Source organism: Colobus angolensis, unplaced genomic scaffold (genome assembly GCF_000951035.1).
Source record: "Colobus angolensis palliatus isolate OR3802 unplaced genomic scaffold, Cang.pa_1.0 Scaffold80, whole genome shotgun sequence".
Classification (NCBI taxonomy): domain Eukaryota; kingdom Metazoa; phylum Chordata; class Mammalia; order Primates; family Cercopithecidae; genus Colobus; species Colobus angolensis.
Genome location: NW_012121821.1, coordinates 9153113 through 9167040, shown reverse-complemented (window position 1 = coordinate 9167040; position 13928 = coordinate 9153113). Strand labels below are relative to the sequence as shown.

The 13928-nt window shown below is 33.6% G+C and overlaps 1 protein-coding gene across 1 annotated transcript in view; it reads right to left on the bottom strand.

The window, feature by feature from the left end:
- TRHDE (thyrotropin-releasing hormone degrading enzyme) overlaps window positions 1–13928 on the bottom strand; it is a 423163-nt gene that overhangs the window by 83610 nt on the left and 325625 nt on the right. The gene's annotated exons all lie outside the window — the stretch shown is intronic.

The following is a 13928-nucleotide window of genomic DNA, read 5'->3' as shown; positions in this document are numbered from 1 at the left end:
AAAAATTCAGGAAACAACAGGTGCTGGAGAGGATGTGGAGAAATAGGAACACTTTTACACTGTTGGTGGGACTGTAGACTAGTTCAACCATTGTGGAAGACAGCGTGGAGATTCCTCAAGGATCTAGAACCAGAAATACCATTTGACCCATCCATCCCATTACTGGGTATACACCCAAAGGATTATAAATCATGCTGCTATAAAGACACATGCACATCTATGTTTATTGTAGCACTATTCACAATAGCAAAGACTTGGAACCATCCCAAATGCCCGTCAATCACAGACTGGATTAAGAAAATGTGGCACACATACGTGGTGGAATACTATGCAGTCATAAAAAAGGATGAGTTTTTATCCTTTGTCGCGGCATGGATGAAGCTGGAAACCATCATTCTCAGCAAACTATCTATCGCAAGGACAAAAACCCAAACACCGCATGTTCTCACTCATAGATGGGAACTGAACAATGAGAACACTAGGACACAGGAAGGGGAACATCACACACCAGGGCCTGTCATGGGGTGGGGGGAGTGGGAAGGGATAGCATCAGGAGCTATACCTTATGTAAATGACAAGTTAATGGGTGCAGCACACCAACATGGCACATGTATGCATATGTAACAAACCTGCATATTGTGCATATGTACCCTAGAACTTGAAGTATAATAATTAAAAAAAAAAAAAAAGAAAAGAAAAGAAAGAGATTTTAAAAATTTCACCGGCCAGGCGCGGTGGCTCGTGCCTGTAATCCCAGCACTTTGGGAGGCCGAGGCTGGTGGATCACCTGAGGTCAGGAGTTTGAGACCAGCCTGGCCAACATGGCAAAACCGTGTCTCTACTAAAAATACAAAAAAATTAGCTGGGCATGGTGGCAGGCGCCTGTAATCCCAGCTACTTGGGACGCTGAGGCAGGAGAATCGCTTGAAACCAGGAGGTGGAGGTTGCAAGGAGCCAAGATCACACCATTGCACTACTCCAGCCTGAGCAACAAGAGCAAGATTATGTCTCAAAGAAGAAAAAAAAAAGAAAAAGAAAAGAAATCACCTATAGGCAAAAGACCTTAAGTAATACTAGAGCTACCTCAACAGAAAAACTGCATTTCAAACCCACCCAAGAAAATTACTTGGAAAAATAAAGGAAACAACAAAAATAGAGAAAGAGAGAGAGAAAAAATCACCACAACTTAATATGCAAATAACCAAGTATATAACCCCAAAATAACTAACTTATGAGGAATCAAAATAATAGAATATACGTTAAAAAAATCAATTAATCTTGTTACTGAAATGAATCAGATGTTGGAACTAATGCAAGTACTTTTAAATGATTTTTATAACTGTCCTCAAAGAAGTAATACAAAGCAAGTACTCAAAGTATGTAAAACTCAGGAAAGAAATATAAAATTTCAGAACAAATATAGAAACATATAAAAATAATCAAATGGAAATTCAAGAGCTAAAAAATACAGTTTTACTGGATAAACTTAACAGCTGGTTGAACATGGGGGAAATGAAGAGAAGAAAAGGTAAACTTGGAAAGAGATCTATACAAATTATTCTTGGCGAAGAATACTGGGGAGAAGGCAGATAATACCAAATGGCTCACATTAAGTATAACTGGAATAATATAAATACATAAAGGGTGAATGGGAAAGAAAAAAAATTTGATCAATTAATAGCCAAGCTTTTTTTCAAATTCAATGGAAAAAAAATTGCAAATACAAAATGCTAAACAAATGCCATACAGAATAAGCACCAAGTGCATGCATGCATATATCACAGTTAAACTGTCAAAAGTCAAAGATAAAAATCACACTTTGAATACAGGAGGAAAAAAATATACAATTGTATATGGAAATAATGGGCAATTAATGGCTGATTTCTCATCAGAAACTATTGAGGCCAGAAGACATTGAAAAAAAAAATGTTTAAAGTGGTGGGTGAAAGACACCATCAGTCCATAGTTCTATAATAATAATAATAATAATAATAATAAAACTCTTCAAGACTGAAAAAAAATGAAGAAATCTTCATATGAAAGAAAACTCTTAGAAAATTTTTGTCAGTAGAATTGCATTTCAGGAAATAATAGCAAAAAAACCCATATCCTTAGAAATTGATGGATAATTCAAAAACTGGCAAATATTAGGGTATGTGCAAAATTCTTTTTCCTTTATCTGTCTTATTTTCTTCATAAGCATATAAATATTTTTAAAATTATAACATTTTCTTTTGGGTTTTCTTAAGTATATATACGCATACCTTATATGTATATTTTAATACAAAGGTAGGAAGCAAATAGCATACGGACCTATGTAGTTGGAGGATTTCTGTATTTTATTTGGTGGGGTAAATTGCTAACCATAAAATAACTGAAAAGTTAAATATGTTTATTATAGTATGTAGAGCAATGTAGAAAAATTATGCAAAGAAGCATAGCTCAAAATCCAACAGTGATATGGATTGGCTGTTTCCCCACCCAAATCTCATCTTGAATTGTAGCTTCCATAATCCTCACGTCATGGGAGGGACCCGGTGGGAAGTAACTGAATCATGGGGGTGGGTTTTTCTATGCTTTTCTCATTGTAGTGACTAAGTCTTCTGAGATTTAATGGTTTTATAAAGAGCAGTTTCCCTGCACATTGTCTCCTTACTATTACCATGTAAGACATGCCTTTGTTCCTCCTTTGCCTTCTGCAATGATTATGAAGCTTCCCCAGCCATGTGAAACTGTGAGTTCATTAAACCTCTTTTTCTTTATAAATTACTCAGTCTCAGGTATGTCTTTATTAGCACTGTGAGAACAGACTAATACAAATGAAAAAAAACAAAAAGAAAATCTGAAATTATCTAAATAATAAAAAGATGGAACAATAACAGACAAGAAGGAAACAATAGCAACAAAATGAGAGGCCTAAATACAACTGAATCAATAGTTATATTAAATGTTAAAAGACTAAACATTCTCATGAAAAGGCAGAGATTGTCAAAATAAAAATTTTAAAAATTATAAGCTGTATAAAAATGCATTTTGAGTGTAAAGATACAGAGATATTTACAGCAAATATATTAAAAGTAATAGCATGCAAAAATAAGATTAAGAAGGCTGGAATGACCATATTAATAGCAGATAAAATACATTTCACAATAAAATGTATTACCAGGTACCAGGAAGATTCTTCATAATGATAAAAACATCAATTAATTAGAGAGATAACAAACAAAATTGTGTATGTGACTCCATTAAAAAAAACATATAAAGCAAAAATTGACTGAACCAAAATGAGAACTAGTTTCCAAATGACTAAAAATTATAAGACCATTCTCTCATCAGTTTATAATACTAGTCAAAATATCAACAAATACATAATTCTGAATAGCACTATTGTTCATCTTGATTTAAATGCTCTGAACAACTGCTGTTCATAAGAAGAATACACATTCTTCTTATGTACACACAGTATGTTTACCTGGATAGAGTAATATCTCGGCTATAAAACAAGACTGAAAATACAAAGTTTGAAATCATGTAGAGTATGTTCTCTAACCATAATGGAATTGTTTTTAAAATAACAAATAATAAAATATAAATAAATACATAATTCTGAATAGCACTATTGTTCATCTTGATTTAAATGCTCTGCTGTTCATAAGAAGAATACACATTCTTCTTATGTACACACAGTATGTTTACCTGGATAGAGTAATATCTCGGCTATAAAACAAGACTGAAAATACAAAGTTTGAAATCATGTAGAGTATGTTCTCTAACCATAATGGAATTGTTTTTAAAATAACAAATAATAAAATATAAATAAATAAAAAAATATAAATTAAGTAACATACTTGAGTAATCATTATTTTCAAGAAGAAATCATATGGGAAATTAGAAAATATTTTAAACTGAATGATAACATATATAAAATTTTATGGGATCCTAATAAAACAAAGTTTGAAATCATGTAGAGTATGTTCTCTAACCATAATGGAATTGTTTTTAAAATAACAAATAATAAAATATAAATAAATAAAAAAATATAAATTAAGTAACATACTTGAGTAATCATTATTTTCAAGAAGAAATCATATGGGAAATTAGAAAATATTTTAAACTGAATGATAACATATATAAAATTTTATGGGATCCTAATAAAACTGTGTTTTGAGGAAATTTTATGGTTCTGAACGCATATGTTGAAAAGAAAAAATATCTCAATCAGCAATCTAAGACTACATTTAAAAAACTAGAAACAGTAAAGCAGATTAAATTCTAAGCAGATGGAAATAAACAACAAAGATAAGAGTAGAAATAAATGAAATAGAAAATTGAATAATTTAAAAATTAACAAAACCAAAAACTGATTATTTGAGAATATCAATAAATTAACTCTAATTAAAAGAATCACAAAAGAGAGAGAAAACAAAACTTACCAATATCTGCAATGAGAGAAGACATTTTCATAAAACTCATGTATATTACAAGAATAATAAGAGAATATTATATATAACCCTATCCCAATGACTGTAATGACCTAAATGAAATGGACTAATTACCAAAATAGACTCAAGAAGAAATAGAAAATTTGAACAGCCCTGTACCAATGAGCAAAATTAAATTCATGATTAAGGACCTTCCCATACAGAGAATTTCAGGCTCACATGGCATCACACCCATCTGATGGTAAATTTTTATCAAATATGTACGGTAAATTCTATCAAATATATGAAAGTTATAACAGTCATCTTATGTAAACCCTTTCAAAAAACAGACAAGGAAGAACACTTCCAAGCTTTATGAAGACTGATTCCAAAACCAGACAAAGAAATCAAAAGAAATGAAAAATACAAACAATATTCCCCATGACTACATATGCTGAACTTTAAAAACAAAAACAAATAAAATTCAACAATGTTTAAAAATTTAATACATAATCATCCCTAGAATGCAAGGTTGGTTTAACATATAAAAAAATAATTAATACAGTCAGCCTTCCATATCCATGGGCTCCATATCTGTGGATTCAACCAACTGGGATTGAAAATATTCAGAAAAAATGAATGGTTGCATCTGTACTAGACATGTACAGACGTTTTTCTCTCGTCATTATTCCCTAAGCAATACAGTATAACAACTATTTATGTAGTATTTGCATCATATTAGATATTATGACTAATCTACAGATGATTTAAAGTATATGGGTGGATGTGTATAGGTTATATGCAAATATTACATCATTTATATGGAGTCTTGAATGTTGTGAATTTTGTTATCTGTTGGGGGAGACCTGAAACCAGTCCCCCACAGACACTGAGATATGACTATATAATTCACTACATGTTCAAAACCATATCACTATTTTAATAGATACAGAAAAAGTATTTGATAAAATTCAAAATCTATTCATGATTCGAATAGCAAATGAAAGCAAGAAGGTAACTTCCCCATTCTGATAAAAAGCATCTATGATAAAGCTACAGATATCATTCTTAGCAGTAGAATGCTCAACACTTTCTATGTAAGATCCCAACCATGGTAAGGATGTCAGTTATCCCTACTTCTGTTCACCTTTGTCTTGGAGATCCTAGCCAGTGTAGTAAATCAACAAAGGGAAATAGAATACATACATAAGAGAAAGAAAAAAAAAATGACTATGGCTACATCCAGATGATATTACAATGTTTATAGAAAACCCTAAGGAAACTATAAAACACTATGCAAAATAATAAATGAACTTAGCAAGGTTGCAGGATATAAAATCAACATAGAAAACTCAAGTATATTTCTCTCTGTGTAATAAGTTGCCATATTTTATTTTAAAGGAACAGAGAATAAATATTTCAAGTCTCTTGCAACTACTCAATTATGTCTTTGTAGTATGAAAGTTGAAATACACAACGTAAAAGTAAATGAGCATGGTTGTGTTCCAATAAAACTTTATTTACAAAAACTGTCGGGCAGTGAGTGCACCATAGTTTGCAATCCCTGCTATCTATTAACAACAAAGCAGACAAACATGAAATTTAAAAAGCAACATAAAAAATAACATATGCAGGAATAAATGTAATAAGATATGTGCAAGACCTGTGTATCAAAAATCTGCAATCAGTCTCAGGATACTAAATCAATGTGCAGAAATCACAAGTATTCTTATAAACCAATAATAGATAAACAGAGAGCCAAATCGTGAGTGAACTCCCATTCACAATTGCTACAAAGGGAATAAAATACCCAGGAATATCAACTTACAGGAGACATGAAGGACCTATTCAAAGAGAACTACAAACCACTGCTCAAAGAAATAAGAGAGGACACAAACAAATGGAAAAACATTCCATGCCCATGGATAGGAAAAATCAATATGGTGAAAATGGCCATACAGACTAAAGTAATTTATAGGTTTCATTTATTGAATTTATTTATTCAGTATAGGTTTATTCCCATCAATCCACCATGGACTTTCTTCACAGAATTAGAAAAAAATTACTTTAAATTTCATATGGAACCAAAAAGGAGCCCGTCTAGCCAAGACAATCCTAAAAGCAAAAAGAAGAAAGCTGGAGGCATCATGCTACGTGACTTCAAACTATACTACAAGGCTACAGTAACCAAAACAGCATGGTACTGGTACCAAAACAGATATATAGACCAATGGAACAGAACAGAGACCTCAGAAATAACACCACACATCTACAACCATCCAATCTTTGACACACCTGACAAAAACAAGCAATGGGGAAAGGATTCCCTATTTAATAAATGTTGCTGGGAAAACTGGCTAGCCATATGCAGAAAACTGAAACTGGACCCTTTCCTTACACCTTATACAAAAATTAACTCAAGATGGATTAAAGACTTAAACATAAGACCTAAAACCATAAAAACCTTGGAAGAAAACCTAGGCAATACCATTCAGAACATAGGCATAGGCAAAGACTTCATGACTAAAACACCAAAAGCAAAATTACAACAAAAGCCAAAATTGACAAATGGGATCCAATTAAACTAAAGAACTTCTGCACAGCAAAGGAAACTATCATCAGAGTTAACAGCCAAACTACAGAATGGGAGAAAATTTTTGCAATCTATCCATCTGACAAATGTCTAATATCCACAATCTACAAGGAACTTAAACAAATTTAGAAGAAAAAAAAAAACCCATTGAAAAAGTGGCCAAAAGATATGAACAGACACTTCTCAAAATAAGACATTTATGCAGCCAACAAACACGATAAAAAGCTCATCATCACTGTATTTAGAGAAATGCAAATCAAAACCACAATGAGATACCATCTCATGCCTGTTAGAATGACTATCATTAAAAAGTCAGATAACAACAGATGCTGGAGAAGATGGGGAGAAATAGGAACGCTTTTACACTGTTGGTGGGAGTGTAAATTAGTTCAACCATTGTGGAAGACAGTGTGGTGATTCCTCAAGGATCTAGAACCAGAAATAACATTTGACCCAGAAATCCCACTACTGGTATATACCCAAAGAGTTAGAAATCATTCTGCTATAAAGACACACACATACATATGTTTATTGCAGCCCTATTTACAATAGCAAAGACATGGAACCAATGCAAATGCCCATCAATGATAGACTGGATAAAGAAAATGTGGCACATATACACCATGAAATACTGTGCAGCCATAAGAAAGAATGAGTTCATGTCTTTTGCACGGACATGGGTGAAGCTCAAAACCATCATTTTCAGCAAACTAACAAAGGAACAGAAAACTAAACACCACATGTTCTCACTCATGAGTGGGAGTTGAACAATGAGAACACATGGACACAGGGAGGGGAACATGACACACCTGGGCCTGTAGGGGAGTGGGGGGCTAGGGGACGGAGAGCATTAGGACAAATACCTAATGCATGTGGGGCTTAAAACCTAGATGATGGGTTGATGGGTGCAGGAAACCACCATGGCACATGTATACCTAGGTAACAAGCCTGCATGTTTTGCACATGTATCCCAGAACTTAAAGTGTAATTTAAAAAAAAGTGCAACAGAAAGAAAAAAAGAAACACAAGTGAGCATATGAAAAGATTATCAGCATCATTTGTCATCAGAGAAATATGAATCAGATCGATCATAAGAAAATATATTATTCACCCAACATAATGACTGATGTTTAAAGGAAAACATCTGCATGCATCTCAAACTATGATATGTGAACCTCTGTCATTCCAGAGGCTACCATGTTGCTCTGGGCATCTCTTGATCCTTGCCAGGTGATATTGTTTGGCTGTGTCCCCACCCAAATCTCATCTTGTAGTTCACATGATCCCCACGTGTGGGAGAAACCTAGTGGGAGGTAATTGAATAATGAGGGTGGTTACCCTCATGTTGTTCTTGTGATAGTGAGTTCTCAGGAGATCTGATGGTTTTAAAAGGGGTTTTTCCCTCTTTGCTTGCCACTTCCTTCTCCTACCGCCCTGTGAAGAAGGACATGTTTGCTTCCCTTTTCACCATAATTGTAAGTTTCCTGAGGTCATCCCAGCCATGCAGAACTGTGAGCCAATTAAACCTCTTTCCTTTATAAGTTACCCAGTCTCAAGCATTTCTTCATAGCAGCATAAGAATGGACTAATACACCAGGTAAATAGCCATAGTATCATCTTCAACAACAGTCTTTATGGAGTTCGTCCTGATGACCTTTCTAACTAGGCTCCCTGCTTCAAACTCATTCCTTTGCAGTATATTCTTAACAGAGCAGACAGAATGAGTGATCCTTTAAAAACACAGGCCTAGTCATATCACTCTTCTGCTTAAAACCTTCCCAGATGCTTTACCTTTCACTCTGAATAAAACCACAAATTCTCACAATAGTTTATTACACGATCAATGTCCTGTTCCTGCCTAAACATATTTAGCCTGCAATGCTCCCTACTCACTCCATTAGAGCCACATCTACCTATCTCTTTTCCTTAAACATGCCAAGCACATACTCCCTCAGGACCTTTGCACTTGCTGTTCCTCTGGAATGCTCTACTCAGATGGTTCCCTTATTTACTTGTTTCAAACTGCTTCTCATGTATCAACTGGAAAATGAGGGCTTCCCTGACCACCATATTTAAAATAACTCTTCCAAATGTACAAAGCTATTAAATAACAGAAAGATAATACTGACTAAATTTGTATTACAGAATTTGCCATTTGTTACTTATTCTTACTAACAAGCATCAAAAATTAAAATGAGAAAAATCGATACACTATAAGCATTGTGAAGTGCTTCTCATGCTTCTTAGAATCTTTATTTTGCCTGTCTGTGACAGATGCTTGCTTATCGCTTACCTGTACAGGATAAGGGGAAAATATGGTTCATTTAATATTGTGGATATACACTTCAGAAACTGACTTGTTTGCAATGAGAAATAGGTATTGAATGATGATAGCACATACAAACCTGACTAAATAGTGAAAGATTTTCCTATAAGCTTTTATGTGTTTTTAAAATTTAAAATTTTAAAAAACAGACCAACAAATTAAGAACATATTTATACCTTACATTTAGTTTACCATATCTTTGAAGCAGGTGAATATTTAAAAATTTCTGCATCAAACACTTGCAACCTTACATTACATGTGATAGCTATTTAGTATATAATTCATTTGTAGAAACTACTTTATCTCAGTAATATCTTTATTCCACCAAGAAAATCACTTGAATTTATTTTAACTACATATGAGCTGCGATCCTTTAATTTTAAAATTCTGTATAATATTTTTTCATATGACACCATAGCAAAGATGTCTTTCTGAGGCTAAATATAGTAATTTCACCATAGCATGAAGTATTATAGCTGTATCTTTGTTACCCATCTACTTTTATATCTACCTACTTTCAGATAATTCATCTGCCTATCATCTATCTATCTATCTAATCTATCTACATACCTAGCGATCTATCATCTATCTACAAATTCATTAATGCACACACTGTATACCTAATTTATTGAAATAACCTACATACTGTGTCTATTGAGACAAAAATTTTCATAAGAATTTCTCAACTCTTCATACTTAAAAAAACTGATAATCTACCAATGTTAAAATTCAACAGAATTTAAAAACATTTTAAAATAAAGGGAAATAGGAAACCTGGCAAACTCTATAAATACGAAAATTTAAAAACTACAGTAAACTAGGAGGCCAGAGACTTAGTTGCTCTGCACAGTAACTATTTTTCTGTAATAATTGTAGTTTCACTATCAGTTGAAAAAGGATAAGTGATATTTCCCTCAACATGTCATGGATAAAATTCATGATCTGCCCTCAGCTTACACAATTAACTTTTTTATATTTGTACACTGGGAATGCAACACCAACTAATTTTCATCTATAGTTCTTTCTATTTTGGCATTTTTTGACAGCATTCCCAATAACTGCCCACTAATTTAGAGTGTGTTTAAGTCAGCATCCACATAAAACTCTCTGATACTCAATCATTATTCTCTTCAGGGCCTATTAGCCTTACTCAAATTTGTCAAACACAGACTTCTAGACTAACAATATTTTCTTCCTTATTGCAAACTCTCTTTTTTTATTTTCCTTTTGGTTAGCATGACCACCTGGTGTCCTGGAGAGTTTATATTGAATTTCTGTTTAATCCTCACCCTAATTAGATGAAGCAGCTGAGCAACAGGAAGCCTCTGCTACCTCCCTTTAGGGGCGTGAATCAACTGCACTCCAGGCCATTCCTAGTTTAGGAAGGAAGAATCTAATCTGTGATTCAAATGTGGTCTGAGTTCACAGGGTCCAGCACTACTTCTTAGCTTCTGTGTTGGCCTGTACTAACATCTTTAAAATTAAGTAAGCACTGACATAGTTGCAACAAGTCAGGTTTTCTTAATCTGATGTTTTCTCACATCCAAAATAGTGAAGGCCTCTTCACTGGTACTCCATCCACATAAGGACATTTGAAGCATTCCACAAAGAATAGCTCAAATTGCATGCAATTAAGAGAGAACATCATGTATTTCAAATCACCTCCTAAGGCTTTACGATTTGCCACATAAGCAAAGTGTATGTTACTTCGAATTAACCACTCACCTTCATTGCACAAAATGTTGGAACTAGATTTCCTTTCTTTCCTTTCTTCCCCAAATTATCACCTTTGCATAGTTAAAAATGAATCTTTTGTATTTCATGACTAGTGGAAAATAATGTAAAATGCTTCTTTTCTATTATCTTATTCTAGTTCTCTTATCATGATAGCACTGCTACCTTGCCTACAGTTGAAGCCAAGAACAGATTTCATGAGTTCTGGGATTAAAAAAGACGAGCAGCTCTTTACTTTATCATTGGCTAATCAGCATGTTTGGTAAGAAAGATGAGTATCAGAAGGCTCCTCTGACTGTTTGTTCTGAGGTGGGAAAAGATCATAATGAGACAACTTAAAGCAATAAGTAATTACCCAAACATAAAGCCTGTATTAGTACTTGTATTCATATAGTCCTAATTTAAAAAATTTCTTTAGAGTTTAATTAATCATAATAAAAATAAGGGGATTTTTATTTTGAGTTTTCTGAGAAACAGAGTAGATAGAGATCTTTATAAAAATGAGGCTTTTACATTGACAGGTCAAATGCCAGAAGGATTCAGTTTCATTTTTCAGTAGTCTTGATCTACCTCAAAACTCTCATTTTCTTTTCTGGTGGAATAGAATGTCCCGTTTTGGCTGAGTCCCTGTCAGACTTCTTACATCTAACCAAAAAGCAAGTAGTTTCTGTCTTCTTTAGCAGAAGCAAAATCAGCTATGCTTTAGTCATATTCTACTTCCTCTTAGAGTTGGCATTAGGATGTGTGTATACAGATGGTTTGGGGCAGCCTAGGAAAGGGGTCAGTTTAGAAGATCAATGAATATGGTGGATTGTAAGGTAGTATATAGGAAATAACAATGATGTCTATTTACTCTGGATTGACCATGAGTATGTGCTGTGAAGGTAGGAAAGGGACAGAACAAAATTAGCATTTATTTAAATAATATTTATTTATTGTTAGTTATTTCATAGAGCAATAATTCCAATTCTATGTAACTTGATAGCCAATGCTCTTACCAGTTGGGAAAGGAAATCAAATTATACAGACTTGAATTAGTGTTTAAAATATAAGACAAAGAAGAAAGAGAAAAGACAAAATGAATTTCTAGAATACAGAAAGGATCAACATATAAATTTTAATACAATTAAAAATGATATGAAGAAACAGACATAAAATGACTTGTAGAGGCTATAGTCCCATACAAGCTAAGCAACTTCAAGCAAATGGTTGCCAACAACCATGGTATAAACTGGTCATGTTCAGGTATGTGAAGATAATAGTAGTCAGTTAAATGGCAGGCACCAGGCAGAGGCAGAGCATCCCGCAGAAAATGATAAAAATAGTGACAAATAGATAAGGTTTTCCCAACACGAAGGCTCTACTTTGGCTATATGCTTATTAGGAGCATATAAGGACAACATGGTATTTTTAAAGTACTGTTGCTGTCAAAGAGATATCTGCATTTTCATGTTTATTGCAGCATTATTCACAATAGTCAAATATGGAATTAACCTAAGTTTCTATCAAAGGATGAATCAGTAAAGAAAATGTGGTATATATACACAATGGAACACTATTTAGCCATAAAAAAGGAAATCTTCTCATTTGTGACAACATGGATGAACCTGGAGGACATTATGTTAAGTGAAATAAGCCAGGCACAGAAGGAAAAATACCACATAATCTCACTTATATGTGGAATCGAAAAAAGATCATCTCATAGAAATAGAGACTAGAATGGTTGTTGCCAGAGGCTAGGGTTATTGGAGGAGAAGGAGTTCGGAAGATATTGGCCAAAGGATTCAAAATTATAGTTATATTGATGGAATAATTTCAATAGATCTATTGTATAGCATGATGACTATAGTTAATGACAATATATTGTATTCTTGAAAAATGCTAAGGGAGTGAATGCTGTGTTCTCATCACAAAAATAATGATGTGAGATAACGCACTCAGTAATTAGCAATACTGCACCATTTCACAACATATATATACTTCAAAACATCCTGCTGTATATGATTAATACATACAATATTGTGCCAATTGAAAAAATAAAATAAAATGGACCAAACCTACAGAAAAATGTCAAAATACTTTGTTTTTACTTTCTACTCAGTACTCTCAGACAGTAGGCATTAATTTTAAAACATTTTCTCCTACAGAGATGAAACACAAATTTGGTCCTGGAAGGTTACAAATTTGCTTTTGATTTAATGCAGAACAATTTAAAAGTCTCTAAGAAAGTTTGCCATCTTTAAGAGCCACAAGCCTGCCCCTTAATGCCTCAGGAGATTTGTACTTCTCATAAGTACCTGGTATTGTAGCTCCTCATAAATCCTCATCCCAAGGACAACATCTGTGACTCCACCCTCAACAGATTTCTAAAGACAGCTCAAAGGAATGTATTAACTCAATCTCTAACCTTGAGCAAACCAGCATATTCCTGCAGGAACAGTGTAGTTTGAAAATCCAGAAATATACTCTAGGCTTTTACTGAGTTATAATAGAAATAGGTCTAAAGATTCCCAGCTTGTTACAGTTAAATGTCCTGAAAATGTTTTCAGACTATTTTTAACATTTATCTGTGGCAAAGTGTTGCATAAACTAAGACTAATTTAGAGGTCTTTGGGATATGAATTTTTAAATAATTGCATGTAGAAAGGTATAAAACAGGAATGCTTCAAGGTGACTTTTTTTGCATGTCTCAAGACTGAGCCTTCACTGATGATAACAAATAGATAATTAGAATCCCCAGCCTCAGAAATGTGAGAAACATGATCTTTTGGGAATGGCCATGAAACTCCTGGAAGGATTCACTGTGAGACCCTGCTCATATCATGGAACAACCTACACCAGTTAGAAAGGCTGA